This window comes from Prionailurus viverrinus, chromosome B3 (genome assembly GCF_022837055.1).
Source record: "Prionailurus viverrinus isolate Anna chromosome B3, UM_Priviv_1.0, whole genome shotgun sequence".
Taxonomy (NCBI): Eukaryota; Metazoa; Chordata; class Mammalia; order Carnivora; family Felidae; genus Prionailurus; species Prionailurus viverrinus.
The window spans coordinates 109,122,545-109,141,014 of record NC_062566.1 but is presented as its reverse complement, the minus strand read 5'-3'; the positions used below and the strand labels follow the sequence as shown (position 1 = coordinate 109,141,014).

The 18,470-nt window shown below is 46.8% G+C and overlaps 1 protein-coding gene across 9 annotated transcripts in view; it reads left to right on the top strand.

The window, feature by feature from the left end:
* The first annotated feature begins 2,784 nt into the window (after positions 1-2,784).
* TMEM229B (transmembrane protein 229B) overlaps positions 2,785-18,470 on the top strand; it is a 40,018-nt gene continuing 24,332 nt past the window's right edge. For 5 of the 9 annotated variants that reach the window (XM_047863748.1, XM_047863749.1, XM_047863739.1 and 2 more), the window contains exon 1: positions 3,030-3,374. The gene's annotated coding sequence lies outside the window, so the exon portion shown is untranslated. The other 4 variants (XM_047863745.1, XM_047863744.1, XM_047863740.1 and 1 more) reach the window with 4 other exon arrangements.

Below are 18,470 nucleotides of genomic sequence, written 5' to 3'. Positions count from 1 at the left end.
ACAGAGAGAGACAGAGCATGAACGGGGGAGGGGCAGAGAGAGAGGGAGACACAGAATCGGAAACAGGCTCCAGGCTCTGAGCCATCGGCCCAGAGCCCGACGCGGGGCTCGAACTCGCGGACCGCGAGATCGTGACCTGGCTGAAGTCGGACGCTCAACCGACTGCGCCACCCAGGCGCCCCAATACCTGAATTATCTTACTTAAGCTTACAACAGCCATGGGTTTGGGTAATATTGCCATTTCTATTTTGTAGATGGCTATTTTATAGCCTCAGAAAAGGTTAAATAAGTAGACTTAAGATATCTGGCTAGGATGTGGAGTCCGGACTCCAATCCAGCTTGCTTTGATAAGACAAGAAGGCAAAGGAGAGGCTGGCATCCTTTGCCGTGTGTTAGTACAGCAGGGTTTGCTCTGTCCCATGGCTCTCCACCGTGAATCTGTACTTGAATCACTAGAATTACTATTACTGTGCCCACCTTCACCTGGGGGTCACTCCCCATTCATTCCCACAGCACTATGTATGCTTGTATGTCTCGGCATTCTTGGGTGAAAAACCAGGGGACCCACTCATTGCCACAGATGCTTTTTTAGGTCTGCCTCCAGAGCTGATTGCTCTGCCCCGTATGTACCTCATTTTATTTGACATTTTCTAGGTGCAGACGTATGAGACACTGGATGGAGTGTCAGAAGACCTGAGTTTGACCTGCATTCTGCCTTTACTAGCAATATGGCCTTGACCAAACCATACAATCTCTTTGAGCCTTGGTTTCCTCATTTATAAAATGGGGGTTAAAATAGCTGCCTTACCCAAAGAAAAAGATATGTTAACTGTAAGGCATTATATGAATTTTTGTTAGGAAGCAATGATTCCTAATTTAGGAATGAGGAAAACCCAGATCATTCAGTTAAATCCATGGGATAGCTGGATAAAGCAGAGACTGGCTAATGCCAAGTCTTGTGCCTTAGTTCCTTTCCCTCCCTTCTTTTTGATTCTGTAACTGGACTGTGACTTCTGTATACTATGGCTTCCACACTAAAAATTAAAATATTGATATTATATATGAAAGCATTTTCTTTGATCTCAAAGTTTATTTTTTGTCCCTGATTTTAAAAGAAATGTAAACATTTTTGTGAGCCCTAAAACATTATGGGCACAAGGCACTGCACATACTGTGCTAAATGGGTAAGTCACCCGGAATTCAGATCTTCTGCCTTAACAGCCCATCATGCTTTCTTGTGCAATACTGCCTCCCAGAGTCAGGGAGGGAACCGAGTCAACTACCAGACACAGACTGAGAAGCAGAGCGGGAGAACTAGGCTTTGGAGGCAAGAGGGCACAGGGAAGATCCCTCTTCAGTAGGTTAGCTTTGCTGTCAGACTAACTGAAGCTACTTCTTGCCAAGGTGTTCCTGAGAGGGGGCTGTCTCTTGCCTCTCTGATAATGTTCCAGGGACAGCCTACATGGCTTGCTGTAGCCCTGATCCCTTCTCCCCACTCCCTGCCTTACCCCCTCCCCCCTTCAGAAAACACTTTCCTGTTATCAAAGGTCCGCTGCATACTGAGGACAGTACATGCACTATCTCACTGGGTCATCACAACATACTTAGGAAGGAGGAAACTAACTTTGGGAAGTCAAGAGCTCTTGCTACTGGCAACACATGGCTTGAGAAATCCAATATAACTCTTTCTGCCTCATCGAACCCCAGTGCTTTCCTTCTGCAAAGAATGACTCAGCCAGCCCAAGAACTAGGTGTGTATGGGATGGCCTTAGAACTCCTTGTCCAAACTGCCCACCCCTAGTTGGACGCACCTTTGTTGATCTTTGAATATCCTGGCCAGGGACAGGAAGTTGGTGGAGCAATGGCCTCACTAGACAATTAGGAGAATAGGATCAGATTAGGTTCAGATAGTAGGAAAGCAGCCCAGCTTCTCACCCAGGATGTGGCAAGTCCACTGGATGCACCTCAGTTTCCTTTTCTTTCAAGACTCATTGCTGCCCTGGGCCTGGGAGAACTCTTGTCACTGGCAGGTGGGAAAACAGGGTTAGGAGGGCTAGGAGAAATCAGGCCTAGGTACACCTAAGGTCTGTGTGAGTATGAGAAAAAGACACTGGCCCCCTTAGGATAGACTGTTTACAAAAGGACAGCTCCAGGGGGCATTACCTATAAATTTTTTTAAATGTCCTTTCCTCTTGGCTGCCATACCCAGTGCCAGAACTGAGGCTTGGAGTTGGCATAGGGGTTCAATTACATTCCTACTCCTGCTCAGTCTTTCTGCGGGACCTGGGACCTGTCTGAAGGGCCTGTCTCACATCAGGGCCCTCTCACCCACTTCCCAAGATCCATATCCAGAATCTCCAGGCTTTCCAGATGACATCCATTATTTTCCACCGTCCAACAGAAGAATCTAGAGTGACCTCAGAAAGAACATCCTGTGTTTAATCTTTTCAGTATAGATCAAATTGTGGGTCTTGGAGCTTCCGGCCCTGCCTTAGGCAAATTCCTTAATTTCCACAGGCCTCAGTTTCTTCATCTTGAGAATGGGGATGATAAAAATGACCTTGCAGGGCTGATTCAACGAATGGATAGCATGCAGCACAATGCCAACACAGAGTAGGTCTGCAACACCACGTGGTCCGTGGCGTTCAGGTGGCCGAGACCTGCAGGATCCCCACAGGGGGTGTCGCAAGCGCCGTCCCCACAACTCCTACAGGCTAGGAGGTGAGGGTCCCGAGTTAGTCCTCTCCGCCGGGCTCCTGTGGACACCTCGGATGCAGGCGGGGTGGCAGGGGCCGGGAGGGCCGAGCAGCTCTGCACTGCAGCCACCTCCGCCACGGCCTCGGCCGATGGCGCGCTTCCAGGCGCCCAGGGTGCGGCCGACTCCTGGCTGCGGGAGGCGGCGGGGTCGGCGGGGCAGCGGACCCAGCGGGCTAGCAGGCGAGCAAGGAGTTAAGCGGGGCCGGAGGCAGCGCGCCTGTCAGACGCGAGCATGTGCAGTTTGCACAGCATCCGTACTATGGGTGAGTGCCACCGCCGCCGCCGCGGCCGCCGCCGGGGGCTCCGTTCGGCCCGGGCAGCGGCGGCTGCAGCCCCCCTGGCCCCGCGCCGCTACGGCGGGCGCCGGCATACAATGCGGGAGTAGGCGCGGCGCGGGAGGGCCGGCGGCGTGGGGGAGGCACCGCCGGCAACTCGACGCGGGGGGAGCCCGAGCTCCGGGCGTGGGGGCGGGGAGCGGCGGCGCAGGAGAGCGCCCCGAGTCCCGGCGCGGGAGGAGGAGCGGGAGCGAGCCCGGGAGACGGCGCTCCTGGCCGCACCTGCACCCGGCGGGCGGCCGGCCCTGCCCTGCCCTTGCCCGCAGCTTCGGCCCCGCACCGGTAGGTGCCCCCGAAGCCCGCGGAGAGGCCTTTCTGCCGCCCGTTGAGGTGGCCGCGCGGGGCTCCAGCGCCGAGTGCGGGGGGCCCGGGGATGGTGCGGTGATGGGAAGACCGGGCGACCGGGCTGGGGGTGCTGCCGGATCCTGCTTCCTCTTTGCTTTCGGTTTCGAAGCGTCTGCCCCGGCTGGAGAGCGAGCCGCAGATCGGAAGGTGCGCCCGGACTTGGATTCCCTGCGGGGGATGGGCGCACAAGGGGGCGTGTTGGGGAAGGGGTGCACGTTGGCAACTTTCCCCGCCTGAAACAAAGGGGTATCGGGGAGGTGCGAGGGGAAGAAGGCAGCCGGAGATGTCTGGCCCCGGAAGGTTGATATCCCCCTTCCTCCGGGAGGAGAGCACCTCCGAGGCCGCCTCGGGAGTGCAGAGGGGGCGCCAGTTTGAGTGGAAGCTAGGAAGCCAGGGCATGGGAGTGGGAAGCACCGACCCTCCTGAATCTGAGGCTAAGGACTTTGCTGAAAGGGATGGAACCGTGCCTAGATAACCCTGCCGCCTTCTCCCGAGGGTGAATGGAAAAACTGGGTGATGGTGGACTGCATACCTAGGTGTCCTCCCTTCTCCGAGTCAGTGCCCTGGGGCCCCCAGCCCAGCCCCCTGGCTGCCAGCTCTCTGTTTGCCCTTTCTGATTTCCAGTCCTTGGTGGGAAATGCAGGATTAAGATGGGGACCATTACAGCCCTGTTCATGGCAAGGGCAGGGAGACATTGGCCTCTTTCCCAGGTGTCTTCTTTTCCCTCTTTCTGTGCCCAGTCAGAAGCTGACCCCCTTTCCTTCCTTCCTGGGACTTTTTCCGAGGTTTCCTTGGAGATATGTGTGGTTGCCTCAGGTACAGAGTTTAGGGTGGCAGGTTGTTCTGATACTGCTTCAAACCCTCCCTGGAGAGAGAGAACAGGGCCCCAGAGAGCAGTGCCAGTGTAACCTTGGGGGCTCTGCTCGCCAATTCTCATGTGTTTTGAGCACCTACTAACAAATGAGCTGTTAACAATGGTCTTCAGACTTTGATCATCAGGAGGCCTGGGTTTCCCTCTTTGCTATAACCAGGAAGAGGGGTGAAGGTGAGGGCTGAATGGCTTCCCCTGAGGGTGGTATACTGTGTTTCTCTCTGTAGAACAAATGGGCCAGGATCCAGATCCCTGGTCCCTGACCTTGTGTCTCAAGGAATGAGGTGTCTCCAGCCCCATGCTGGTTTGCATATGACCACTGGCTTCCATGTGTGACAGGACTGCCCCTTGCCTTTCTTCGTCTTAGAAAGGACAGACCTTTGAGAGTCGAGTTTTCCCCCTGGTTGCAAGGCAGTGCTACATCTGCTTACCTGTGGAGACAGAAGGCACTGGGGGTGGGGGTGGGGGTGGGGGTGGGGGTGGGGGTGGGGGTGGGGGCTGGACTGTTGGGTGACTCTTGCTTGCTCCTGTAAATGGGCTAATGATACAAGTATTTGGGTCAGGGTGGGCCGTGTTACTCTAGAGACATGGAGGGGCGGGCTGGGATGAGGTTTGGCCTTCCACCCCAAGGCTTGGTATTTGGGGAGAGAGATGGGTAACTGGGAGACAACAGGTCCTTGGAGGCCAGATGACGAGCTGATTTAGTGTTGACTTTGGCCACTCAAAGGCACTGGAGTAAGGGAGGTTCCAAGACCAGTAAGGGGTAGCAGGAGAAAATGGAGTCCTCTGAACCATAGATCTGTGGCCCTGGAAGTTATGGCTGAAGTCAGGTGCAGGTACTAGACCAGAGAACACCACCGGCCCACTTGTAGGGACCTTTCTCCTCTAAATGGGCAGGGTTGATTATTGCTTAGCCCCCCACTGGGTTTATCCCAAGCTATTTATTCAGAGCTGAGAGTAATGATATGGAGGCCTGACCTCCCCACCCCCAGTGGTGAGAGAAGGGCTATTCCATGGTGTTCCTCAGATGTACTGACAGTAAGATGGGAAAATGATACTCCCCTGACTCCCTCTCTTAAGGCGATGAGGCATGAAGTTTTACAATTTGTAAAGTGATTTAAGAGCCTTGGGTCCTTGAAAGATGTTAAATGAATTAGGGAAACTTGTACTGTGTTTATTTCATTTGTATCAGACTTATATATTGTTTCTAAAGGGAAAGGTGTCATTTTGCAGGAAAGGGCTAAATTACAGCTTTTGTGATGGACAAAGCTCAGCGTTGGTTTTAAAAGTAGTTTTTAATCAGAAGCACACAGGCCGCAAGTGTTTTTCTGTCTGTCTCTGCTTTCCAGGTATCTTCGAGCTCCTTCCTAGTAGGATTTTTCCTGGTTAGACAGTGTCTAGCCTGGACGTCAGTGGAAGTCCCCTTCCAAGCTCTGAGAAGGGTCTCCAATGATGTTGGGGACTCTGATGTTATAAGTTGAGACCCGGGTACGGGCGGTAAGGCGAAGCCGTTTGGTCTTATCAGAGACCGTATCAGATCTGGCTGTCCTTGAGGGAAGGGAAATCTAACCCTTGCACAGCCTGGCTATTTTCAAATTTATATCCCTTTACTTTCCTCCTAGCTCCTCCCCTCACTCCCAATTTATAGATAAGGGTGGTTTGGGTTTTCTTTTTCTTTTCTTTCTTTCTGTTTTTTTCTTCCATTGCAAGCACATTCCTTTTAAGGTGTGGTGATTTCTGACTTGGCAAACTCTCAGCTCCCTTTGTGGTAACACCTGGCTAAGGAGGGAACGTCAGAAGGGATTCTGCTGTTCCGAACAGGAAGAAATACAGCCTTTCTGGCCAGGCCTTCTCCACCACCACCTCTCAGAAACCAGAGACATTGTATTTTAAAAGTAAAGTGGGAGCAGATTTCTGGGAAAGGGCTAGGAGGCAACACTTTTGGTTATGGTTTCCCTTGAGGAAAACTGAGTCACACTGAGAGCACAGTGGCTGTGTGTGAATGTCTGTGTTGGGTGAGTTTTCCTTTCCTGGGACCTAATGGTGTTTTAGGCTCAGGTACTAGAGGAGACCCTAATAACTTTATATTTTTTCATTATGAGATGAAGATGAAGTTTGGGTGCCCATGTGTTTGGTTTTAGATGTACATGTGCTTCAGACTTTGCACTGTGGGATGCTCCATGCTGCTGTGATTTAAGGAAAAGGAAGTGGCTTTTACCCCTGCAACTCACATCCATAGATAGAGCTGAAGCTGAATAAGTAATGTCTCATCCCCAGATGAAAAGGAGGGCCTGCTCCCTTCCCTGTGCTCACACCCCTCCTGCAGGTGTGGGCTCCCACTCTCCTCCACCCTAAGGCTGTCCTCAATGTTCATTTTAACATCAATCCTCCTATATATAAATTTCGTGGGGTTGAGGTCACAGAGTGGTATTGGTCCCCTGCTCCTTCAAAGGATGGCTCTGAAAGGTAGCTTTCTACCCTCCTCTGATGTTGGTGCTTCTATCTTTGGGGTCAGTCACAGTCCTGTCTGGCAATCTGAGGAGTAACCAAAGCTATTGCCAATTTCTGAACATCCAGCTCCCCATTATCCTTTACTCTGCTGGCTCCCCAACAGAGGGTTTGATATCCTTTCAGGGCTCTTGGCTCTAGTGTGACTGGTATTGTAGAAGGGACAGCATCCTTGAAATTAGGGCCAACAGTCCACATGGACAAGACTTGGGTCTCAGAATGCTCCTTCCTGCTGCTCCATCCTTTAGAAGTACAACAGTTTAAAAAAATAAGACTCGCATTGTCAAATCCTTACCTAATGTAGGGAGATCTAATAGATCAGGAGGCATAATCTGAGAGCACTTGCTGCCATTCCTTTCTACTTTGGGAACCCCGCGTTCAGAACACACTGGATTAGCCATTTCTGACTGCTTCCGCAGTTGGACTTGAATGATGAATGCTTTCTAGCTGGTTTGTTCATTCATTGTTTCTTTTCAGTTTTTAAGAGGCAACCCGTCACATGAGTTTCTGGAATGGTCTGTTTCCATCAGAAAGGTCACTCACCCTGAATTTTCATAAGGCCTTGATACCAGCCCTGAGGATCTAGGGATGCCAGCCAAGAAGGAGATTGAAGAGCCACAAAGAGAGGATTCTTTTCTGGACTTCTGAAGGGTGATTCATGCTTCAAGATAAAATGTGCTTCCTGGGCCCCACGGTTTCAGTGCTTGCACGGTCAATGGAGGGACAGGCCCTGGTGCAGCAAGAAGCCCACCTTAGAGACAATAATCGCTGTTCTTTGGAGCAATGGCAGGGACCTATTTTTAGCCTATTGTCGACCCCTATCTTCTTTTTTTATAGCTTGCGTTGGCCAGACCCCATTCTAGTCTGTAGGTTCCCCCTCCCTCTCATTCCCAAAGAGGCCTTTCCAAAGCCAGGGGTAAGGTATCCAGGGCATTGGTCTTACTTTCAACTACCCTCTTAAACATGGACGAGAAATATTGTCGGCACTGGGTAACACCAGGAGCAGCTTCAGATTTTTGTGTTGTAATTGTGTTTTTACCTGTTACAAACAAGGAGATGGCTTTCTTATGCTGACCTATAGATGCCTTGAGGCTTTCATAGAGCCTGATCCGTTTTCTAGCACATGGTGAGTGCTTGTTAAATCATCAGCTGTGGTACTTGGATGTGATCAGATACTCAGATTTCTAGGTCATTGGGCAATGATGTCGTTTGTGCAGGAGCTGATGATTGGCAAAGGCTTCCAGAATCAGGGAATTTTGGATCCCTCCCTGGCTCACTTGTGTGACCTTGGACAGCCAATTGCAGCCCTCTGAGCCTTAATTCCACAAATGGAGCTTCAGCTGGCTTCAGTGATCACAAGAACGATAACAGTGTCAGCCACCATACTTACTGTATGCCAGGCCTTGGGCTAAGCACTTGACATAAGTTCTCTTTTTCTCACAGCATTGAGATAGCTACTGTTAATTATCTTCATTTTACAGCTGGAAAAACTGTGGCTCTGAAAGATAAAGTGATTGCACATGTCACACAGCTAGCAAGTGTCCAAACTGGGATTTGAACCGAGATCAGTCTGATTCTATTGCATTCTATAACTTTGGATCAAAGGATGGAACAAATGTTGAGGAGAAGGTGAATGTGGAGATAGTGTTAGACATAAGAAGGAGAGCTGATGTGGAGTAAACACAGCTAGTTAAAAGGAGATGGAAGTAGATTCTTATTTGAAAAACAACATCCCAGTGAATGTTCAGGAAGGAGAGAGATGTTGGTACCCTGCACTGAGGAAGTAGACCAGATGGCCTGGGAGTTACTATAAGGGGAACAGACTTTCTGCTTGGCATAAGAATATATCTCATAAACCCCATTTCATTTTGATGCCAAAATTGTTCTCTCGCTTAACAGACTCTCTGGGCAGCATTTTCTGTCACCCTACTGCCACTAGTCATAATAGCTTACCTTTGCAGATGCTCGACTCCAGATTGCATCCTCCAACCTGGTTTCTGGACCTTCCTCTGCTCATCATTATAGTCCAGCTGTGGAGACCTGATTATGACTCTGAGGTCCCAGGTATACTCTTCAAAGCGTACCAAGCATTGGACTATCCTGATCTTCCGAGAAAGTATTTGTGGCCACTGATTACTCCCTTCAAAGTGACCAGCTAGTTCATTGAGGTGGTTCTCCTCATTTTCATCCTTGTTTGTTCTAGGCAAGTTAATTTTTTTAAGTTTATGTATTTATTTTTGAAAAAGAGAGAGAGAGTTGGGGAGGGGTGGAGAGAGAGGGAAGAAAGAGAATCCCAAGCATGCACCACACGGTCAGTGTGGAGCCCAGTGCAGCACTTGATCTCACAAACTGTGAGATCATGACCTGAGCCAAAATCAAAAGTCAGATGCTTAACTGATTGAGCCACCCAGGCAGCGCCCCCCTCCCCACCCTCCTGCCCATGCAAGTTAATTCGAACTCTTCTATCATTTTGAGGTGTTTGTGGAAGAGGAATGAAGGTTGAGATGGTGGCCCATGGAGGTAAGCTTACCTCTCTTTGAAAGTTAGCATGATGGTGTATAATGGAGCAGGCATTTGGGTTCTCTCAGCTCAGTGACTCTGGGCACATGGTGTGAGTGCTTTGGCTTTTAGTTTCCTTATATGTAAAATGAGAATGTTGGAAGAGAGGTTCTATAATATGTCCTCCAGCAATAAAGCTGGCTGATCCAGTAGAGTCTGGATAATTTGGTCCTTTCTTCGGAAATAACTTAGCTGGTCTGGAATTGTAGGAAGTCAGAGCTGGGAGAACAGAGGTGGAGTTGAAGGAGAAAGAAGCCAACTTGGAAATTAAGGGACAAAGTCAGTGCAGGAGCAAGTCCCGTCTTGTAAAGCGGGACTGGGTCAGGTCATTCCTCCTTTGACCATTTAAGTCAGGCAGCTAAGAGGTGGCATCTTTTTACCCTGTATACACCATCCCCTAAACTGAGGGGGGCATCCCTTTTATCTTGTCTTAAAACTTAAACTTCACACTCCCCTCATCCTCCAATTGTTCCCAAGTGAAGGCAGCAGGGAAGTTGTGTATTGGTGTATGTTTCACATTCTGCACTTGGATTTGGCAGACTCCAGGGCCTGTTTCAACCCAGGATCCCCCCTAAGCCTCCAGGACCTGGGGACTTTGGCTGATGCTTTCCAGATGACTCAGTGTTAGTGAGAACATGCTTCCTCTTGCTGCCTTCACTCTGCCTGGAAGCCCAGCTTAGGAACTCAGGGAGTCACAGCTTTTTTTTTCATGGAATTGGGCCATCTTGATTTCCCATTGAACAATGCCATTTGTCCAAGGATCCTTGGATTCTGCTATCCATTGGTACAACATCTATTTTCATTTAATCGTATTCAAGGTTGAGGAGCAAATGAGTTCCCACTGAACCTACCAAGCCAATGGTAAGTTCTGCCTCTGCCTGCCTTGCTTTCCCCCTTAACTCCTTACTGCCTGTATACCAGTTATTTCCAGTGGTGGTTACCATACCACTGGGAATGTGAGAGATGTTAGAAATTAATTAGAAACTGATGTTTCAGTTGGTATAGGGACAAAACATTTCATTTTAATAGCTGTGTTTCTAATGAGTGTAAAGAAACAAGACTCATCGGGGGTGTACTTACAAAGTGACTTTATTTTGTCTTCCACTGTCCTTTTATGCTTATTCAGTGGGATTCATTCTTTCCCGGCCTTGGGATGAAAACTCAGTCAGACCCCATAACTTTTTGGGTCATTCTTGGGTGGTAGAAGGTCCTGTGGTCACTTTAAGTCACAAAACGTAGTCTCAGATCAGTAGTTAATATGTCCAGTCCTTTGTCACTGGACTGAGAGGGACAGGAAAGGGCTCACTTGGCCAGGCCTGTGGTCTGCTGGCTTCCAGCTTCCTGGGCAGAGCAGGTATGTAGTGCCGATTCTCCTTTATGGCCACATTCATGGGTTTCTCAGAGATTCCTCCCCCACCACTTGCTAGGATCAGTCACTTCCAGTTGTCTTGAAAAGAGCAAATTTTCCTTTCTATTCTAGATGATTGTTCTTTCCTCAGCTCCTAAAACCCAGTGATTTACCTCCAGCCTCTTCCAGCTAAGGTCCTGCAGTCTGTCCACCTGGCCCTCTTGGACAAGACCTGCTCTGGTCTCGTGCCAGCCTTCTCTTGCATGTGGCCCCATTAGCCAGAAGAAGAAATTGTGTGGCCTTTGGTGCAGTGAAGCTGGGAATGCAGGCTGAACCCCCAGCTCAGCCGTCTGCCTTGGCTCCTCTGATAGCAAATGGCCAGTCTGTGTCTCTCACCTTTTGTGCCTCAGGTGGTGATTAGATGCTGGTCCTGTGCCAGGCAGATGCCCTCCTAGTTGCAGGGTCAGACATCAAGCTTCCTGAGCCGTCCTGTTGAAGCCCCTCTCACGGGCTTGGAAGTGTCAGACCTGCTATCCTCAGTGCCTTAATTAGGACTTTAGATTCAACCTCCTGATACATGTGTGTCATCAAAACCATAACTGTCATGAGAAGCCCGTGACTTCATGGCTACTATTGCTCAGGATACAGCTGCAGTACATAGTAAACTAAAAATTTAACTTAAATAAAAATAGTTAACAACAGCTAACACTTAACTGAGTACTCCTAATGCAGGGTACTGTTTTCAGTACCATAAACATGCTCTTTCATTTAACCCTCATGGGAGAGACACATATTATTTCTATCCTACAAATGAGTAAACTGAACAAAGAGAGGTCTAACAGCTTGTCCAAGGTCACACAGTTGGCATCAGAGCCAGGATTCAGATGGAAAGAATCTGAGCCCAGAGCATGCTCTTTTAAACCACTCCACTCTGTCTGCCCACAAGGGTGGTGGGCAGTCATGGCAAGTCATGAGGTGGAAAGCAAACGGTTGGCAAATGCTGCCTTAGGGGCATCAGCGTAGGTTCTTCATTCCGGCATTCAAGGTCTCCATGCACTGCCTTTCCCTTTCCCTTTCCCAATAGCTCCTTCTATGTCCTTTACAGGAGGCTCATACTCTTGCATGGCTACCCTGCCCATATATTGTTTCCCTGTCCAGAGGGCCCTCTGCTTTTCTGCCTCCCCAAATCAAAGTCCTTTTTCAAAGTCAGACCTCATTTTTGCTGCAAAGGTATATTGGACCCAAACCACTTCAGCTGGGATCTTATACTCCTCTTGGAATTTCATCACTAAATTGGCAGTTTATTATGTGCTTTTCGGCAAAGAGCAGTGGAGGGCAGTTAGCAAACCCAGATTCTGATCTGTGCCATGAAATGCCTGTTGCTAACTTTGCTAACTTATGCGAGACCTGAGACCTCTCTGAACCTTGGTTTCAACATTTTTTTTCTCCAAGTTTTTGTTTAAATTCCACTTAGTTAACATATGGTGAAACATTAGTTTTAGGTGTGGAATTTATTTTGTTATTATTTTTTAATTTTATTTTTTATTCTTTAAAAAATTTACATCCAAATTAGTTAGCATATAGTGCAACAGTGATTTCAGGAGTAGATTCCTTAATGCCCCTTACCCATTTAGCCCATCCCCTCTCCCACAACCCCTCCAGTAACCCTCAGTTTGTTCTCCATATTTATGAATCTCTTCTGAAGTGTGGAATTTAGTGACTCATCATTTAATACAACACCCAGTGCTCATCACAAGTGCTCTCCTTAGTACCCATCACCCATTTAACCCATCCCCCCTCCCACCCACTAATGGTTTCGACATTTTTAAACTGTGGGTGTGGATTAACTCCCTTCAGTTTTCAGTGTATCATGATTTATGTTTACCTTCTTGTCCCCACTAATCTTTCAAGCTCTTGAGGGCTGGAACTGTGTCTTGTATGTCTTTTTACCTCCCAGGATTCTGCCCAGGGTTTTACACACAAAATGGATTTACTATCAGTTGGTTGACTGATGGGAAATGCTGCTGTAAGTCTGCTCTGAGTTTGACTGACTTTTAGAAATCACCTTCTTCTGGGTGATCACCAGTGAGGACTTTGCAGTGTTCTATTCTGCACAAGTTTTAACAAAAGGTTGGGTCCAGTCTGCTGCCTTTTATCTTTGAGAGACCTAATGTAATGCCATTAAGGCCCACACTCCTTTATCTGAAGTTTGAAAATCCAAAACATTCAAAAACCAAAAGCTTTTCTTTAACTCGTATAATGGCAAAACCTGATCTGACTTATCTGCTGTGCAGAGTGTGACTATTCATAGATGTGGCCACAAAAATGTTTATGTGTTTACTTGAGGGTGCTGCCCCAGACCCTGCTGTGGGGATTACGTAATGCATGGGTTGTGTTCTATACTACTTCTTAGAAAATCTAAAAGATTCTGAATTCTGAATTTGGAAAATGGATTGTAATGCTGTTTGGTGTTAGTCCACAGAGGTGCTATTGGCATTCTGGGTGGGACTGGCCTTTGTTATGCAAGACTCTTCTGACATCAGAGAACCTCACATTACCTTTGCCTCTGGCCTTGCCCTAATCCCAGCCCTGATTCCAACATGACAGCCAGTGCCTTCGTTTACCAATTTGATTTTTTAAAAATATTGCATTATGAGATCATTCATCTTGATTTGTAAGTGTTGTTGGCACCACATTGAAGTTTGTGTCTGAGGCAAGGGCCTTTTTTGCCTCACTTGCCTCACTTAGACACCCTGCATGACTCCTGAACCAAGAATGCTTTCCTCTTCCCACCTCCCTGACTCTGGCATGAACTGGTGTGTCCTCAAAGTGGGAGCTACCTACTGGGTGTTTGCAGCTCATTTCAACATCTGATGCCCTGTTGGCTGAATCAGCTCTCAGAGACCCATGTAAACTGGTTCCTGGATGCACTTCCTACATCTGGATGTTTCTTTGGAGTCCAAGTGAGCCTGGTCCCTCTACTTCCTTCTAGGAAGTGATACACCTTCTCATGTGTGAGTCAAAATGCTTGTAAGTCCCTATATCTGCTTTGACCTGACATTAAAAAAAACATATATATATATATATGTATACATATATATATGTATATGTATGTATACATGTATATATGTATATACATATGTATATATGTATACATATATATGTGTGTGTGTGTGTGTGTGTATACACACACACACACACACACACACACACACACACTCCTGGAATAGCCTGAAAACAATAGAAAGATGTACAATGATGGAATCTAAAGTGTTCCATTGTGGTTTTTTTTTAAAGTAATGTCTGTCCCCAGTGTGGGACTTGAACTCAGGACCCCAAGATCAACAGTCACATGCCCTACTGATTGAGCCAGCCAGGTGCCACTCCATTGTGTTTTATTCTTTTTTTTTTTTTCTCTCTCTCTTTTTTTTGATGAGGAAACTGAGAAGTGATGGAGTTGGGAGTGTTTGTAGAAGAGCCAGGCTCAGAAAGCCTTGCTTCTGGACCTTCCCTTGGCACTTCAAGCTGGCAGGCTGCTCCCTTCCTTTCTTCCCAGGCCCTGGGTGTCCTCAGATTGGGGACGAATCAGTTAGGTATCCCCTCTTGATTGAAAGACATCTTTTTTTTTAAGCCCTTTGTCCCTATTTGACAGCGATGGGCATGCTTATGGGAATTTAGACCACATCCTCCCCTCCCCCCCATTAAATAACCATCCCTCTCAGAATCTGAGCCCTAAATATTTCTGGTCTGCCTTTTAACCTATTGGAGGTCCTCTGAGATCATTTCTCTATCCCTATTCCTGTCCATGATTCCTCACAATGTAGCATTTTCCATAAATATCCTTAAGCATCCTCTTATATACTGTTTACTCATCTTCTCATCCATTAAGAAGATATTCCCCAGACCAAGCCTGGCACCTGTTTCTTTGACTTCTTCTAAATACATCTTTGCCTCCAGACATTAAACCATTTATCATTTCCCTGGCCCCTATGGATGACTTGTGGTCTTTTACCTATTGTCACTATGCAGGAAAATGCTGAGATATAGTATAATTTAAATTAAATATGGAGATGAAATTTCCCAAAGGTGCCCAATTGAATACTTTTCTTCTTATGCCCCATCAGTTGACCACATTGTCTATATACCCATCATTCAGGATCCTCATGTCAATATCTGTAAGAGACCATTGAGTTTCTTCTGTGGGTTTTATCTTTTGAAGCCACCCTAATTCTGTTTACCCCTTGATTCCCCTTGGCACTATAGTTTCTCTTGCTTCTAAGGGCACATGATCTGGAATGGTGCCCCCTTTTTATCTAGCAAATATTTATAATGCCTTCTGATCACCCTAAATAAAATTCCTAAATAATATGACCCACATATATACATGTTTTTTAAACAAATCAATATAATGCCCTAACTGTAATATAACAGAGAAATAAAGGAAAAGTTAGTTATAATACAGTGTCATGTATTCTAGTATGTAATTGCTCAGGCACAACTACACAGAAAACAGAAGGAAGAAGTCAGATGCTGGAACCTGTGCAGAGAATCACTGAGAATGTAACAGCCACAAATACCCACAGGATCCAGGTGTGTTGTGTGGGTGACTCAGATACCAGGAGAGGTGCTGCTGAGGTTGACGTGATTTTCCCAGATGGTCAACTGCTCTTGGTGACATTTCAAAGAATACAAAGTATAGTATCCCCTCTAACTGCACTGTGATGGCACTCCCAGACAATTCAGTATATGTTAAAACCATGCAAAAAAGTCACCTGTCAGTCCTGCTTTCTTAATAGCTCTTGAGTCTTAACTAATTTGAGTTGGCTGCTTGACCCTTGTTGGCATTCAGGATTGCAACCTCTACTTACTGTTTGGGCTGGAATAAGACCTTTAGAGGCCCTTAGCACTCATGGGCTTATGGTCCTATAAATAATTACACATAAATCAGTATAGAGTCATCATATAGAGTCATGTTTTTAGAAACAGCAAAATCTATTGGTGCACCAAAGTCACAATAACTTCTCTTTGACTCTCTCATTTTCTGTCCTTCCAAATAGTTTTCTTCACCGCCCCATCATGGCTGGCACCCTAAGCACATGTGTACAGGCCAATTGGGCAATTCAGGGCCATGTAGAATGGCAGCTTCCTGTGGCCCGGGTTGGGCCTTTACCTCTGTGGCTTTTGCCTGCCCCTGGTGGCACAACACAGATCCTGAGTGATTGTTTAATGAATGTGTGAATGAATGCATAAATAATGAGATGAACTTGAAGGGGCTCATTTAAGTAAAAAGCACTGTAAGAGTGTAATTTACTATTATTACTAGTTTTCTGGTGTTTGGTGTTGGTAGAATTTCCAAGATTGTATATTTCCAATGTTTTAAAAACTACTGGCCCCACTCTGGTGTTTCAGCTTTCATACTCCAACCTACATAGCATTGAGGAGTCTGCCCATAAAAGATGCATATCAGATCATATTAATTTCTGAATTAATAAATGAATTTGTACAATGTGATGGTTTGCTTGATTCCCTGTGGCCTGCAGTGAGCCTGCTTAAAGAGACTGGGTCAGCTGTCTGGCTGTGTTAAAGGTGACCACACCCAGCTATGACAGGGCACCTGGGGAGGGAGGCTCTGTGTGTGTGTGTGTGTGTGTGTGTGTGTGTGTGTGTGGTGGGAGCAAAGTCTACTCTGGAGTCCAGTGGTGGTGATGGTGGTGGGGTGTGGGAAATGGGACATGCACCCCAGAAAGCCAGCACGAGATCTCCAAAGGGAGGAATATGGCCTAAGGGCCTAAGGTCAGGCAGTCTGAATAGGACTAGCTACAGAATTTGGTGGTGATGGGGCAGGGGGAATGAAATATCGTGAAACACCTAGAAGGCTGTGGTTTAACAAATACAACCTGACTCATTATGGTGGGCTTGTGGACAGAAGTGATGTCAAAACATCTCCAGAAAATATTAACCATATGTAATAAAAATAGACCCAAAAGGTTATATTTGTGCCCAGTGCAGACATGTGATGACCGATGTTCTCCCTGGATTTACTCTCTATGTCTTCTCCACTCCTACCCCACACCCTGTCTAGTGGAAGGGGCTCTTTTGTTGTTTTTTTTCTCCAAACTGTTTATTTGGAAGTAATTTCAAAGTCACAGAAAAGTTGCCAGAATAGTACAAAACACCCAAATACTCTATCCAGATTCACTTTTTTAAACATTTGCCTCATTTTTTTTTTATCATTTATGTTCCTTCTCTGTCTAAATTTTTTTTTGGAATTTAAGATTAAGTTGCCTAAATGAGGGACCTTTATTTGTAAACATTTCAGTGTGGGTTTTCTAAGAATAAAGATATTGTTTTATATAACCTTCAGCAAATTGAACATTGATACAATACTTTATCTAATCTGCTGGCAGTATTCCAGTTTTGTCAACTGACCCAACAGTGTCCTTTATAGCATTTTCCCCTCTTCAGTACAGGGTCTACTCTGGAATCTCATATTGCATTTAGTCCCCTTGCCTCTAGAATAGTTCCTTAGTCTTTCTTTGTCTTTCATGACATTGACTTAAAAACATTTTTTTTTAAGTTTATTTATTTTTGAGAGAGAGGGAGAGAGAGAATCCCAAGCAGGCCCCGTGCTGTCAGTGCAGAGCCCAATGCAGGGCTCAAGCTCAAGAACTGTGAGATCATGACATGAGCCAAAATCAAGAGTTGGATGCTTAACCGACTGAGCCAACCAGGTGCCCCCATGACATTGACATTTTTGAAGAATATAGCCTCCCCTCCCCATTTTTAAAAAAATAGAATATTTTTCTCCTTGGATTTTGTCTGCTGTTGCCTCATGTTTAGACTCTGGGTTATACACTCCTGACTGGGGTTTACATGAGTGATGTTGCGTCTTTTTCAATGTCTTACATCTAGAGGCATTGGCTGGCCATTTGTCCCTTATGATGTGGTGTTAAGTTAGAGCTCTTGGTTAAGGTGTTGTCCAATTTCTTCACTGTGCACTTACTAATTTTCCCTCACTACTAGTAAGCAATCTGTGGGAGATACCTTAAGACCATATAAATATCTTTCTCATCAACATTTTGACCTTAGACTTACCAATCATACCCTCTGGGTTTACAGGTATTTCTGGATCCTAGGCAAGGGGTAGGAGTTCAAAGCTGTCTGGAACGAAACCAGGTGGCCCATTTGGGGCACCCCACCTATGTGCCATGCTGGGCCCCACCCTGTTGAGTAACCAAATCTCCACAATAGTTTGCCACTTCTACTCCCACCAGGAAGAGCAATTCATTCGTCATTCACTCAACTGACCTGTAAGCATGTTCTTGTGAAAGCTTCTCAGCTTTTCTTGGGCACAGGGGGATATAAAAAGAAGGCTCATGCCTCTTGGTGTCTTTAAGAAGCCTACAGTAGAGTTGGGAGAACAGACTTGGACTCACTGAAAGGTAAAGGGCAGGTAAGTTGTCAGCACTATGACCCCATAGGGCAGCTCAACCAGACCTGTCCCATGACCCTGGAGAATTAGGTGCCCTTAGGAGTTTGGGTTGAGGGGGATTCAGGGACCTTTTGTTAATGCGAGTAATCTTTGAGTGGGCCTTGAAGAAAAGGCAAATATGGGTAAATAGGGAGGAGAGATAAAGGCACTCCAGGAGGGCAGCTATGTGCACAGAGACCGGGAGTTTGGGGGTGTGGATTGTGTGACTGGGGAGCAGTGAATCATGGGTTGGCCTGGATAGGGCTAAGGGTTGAC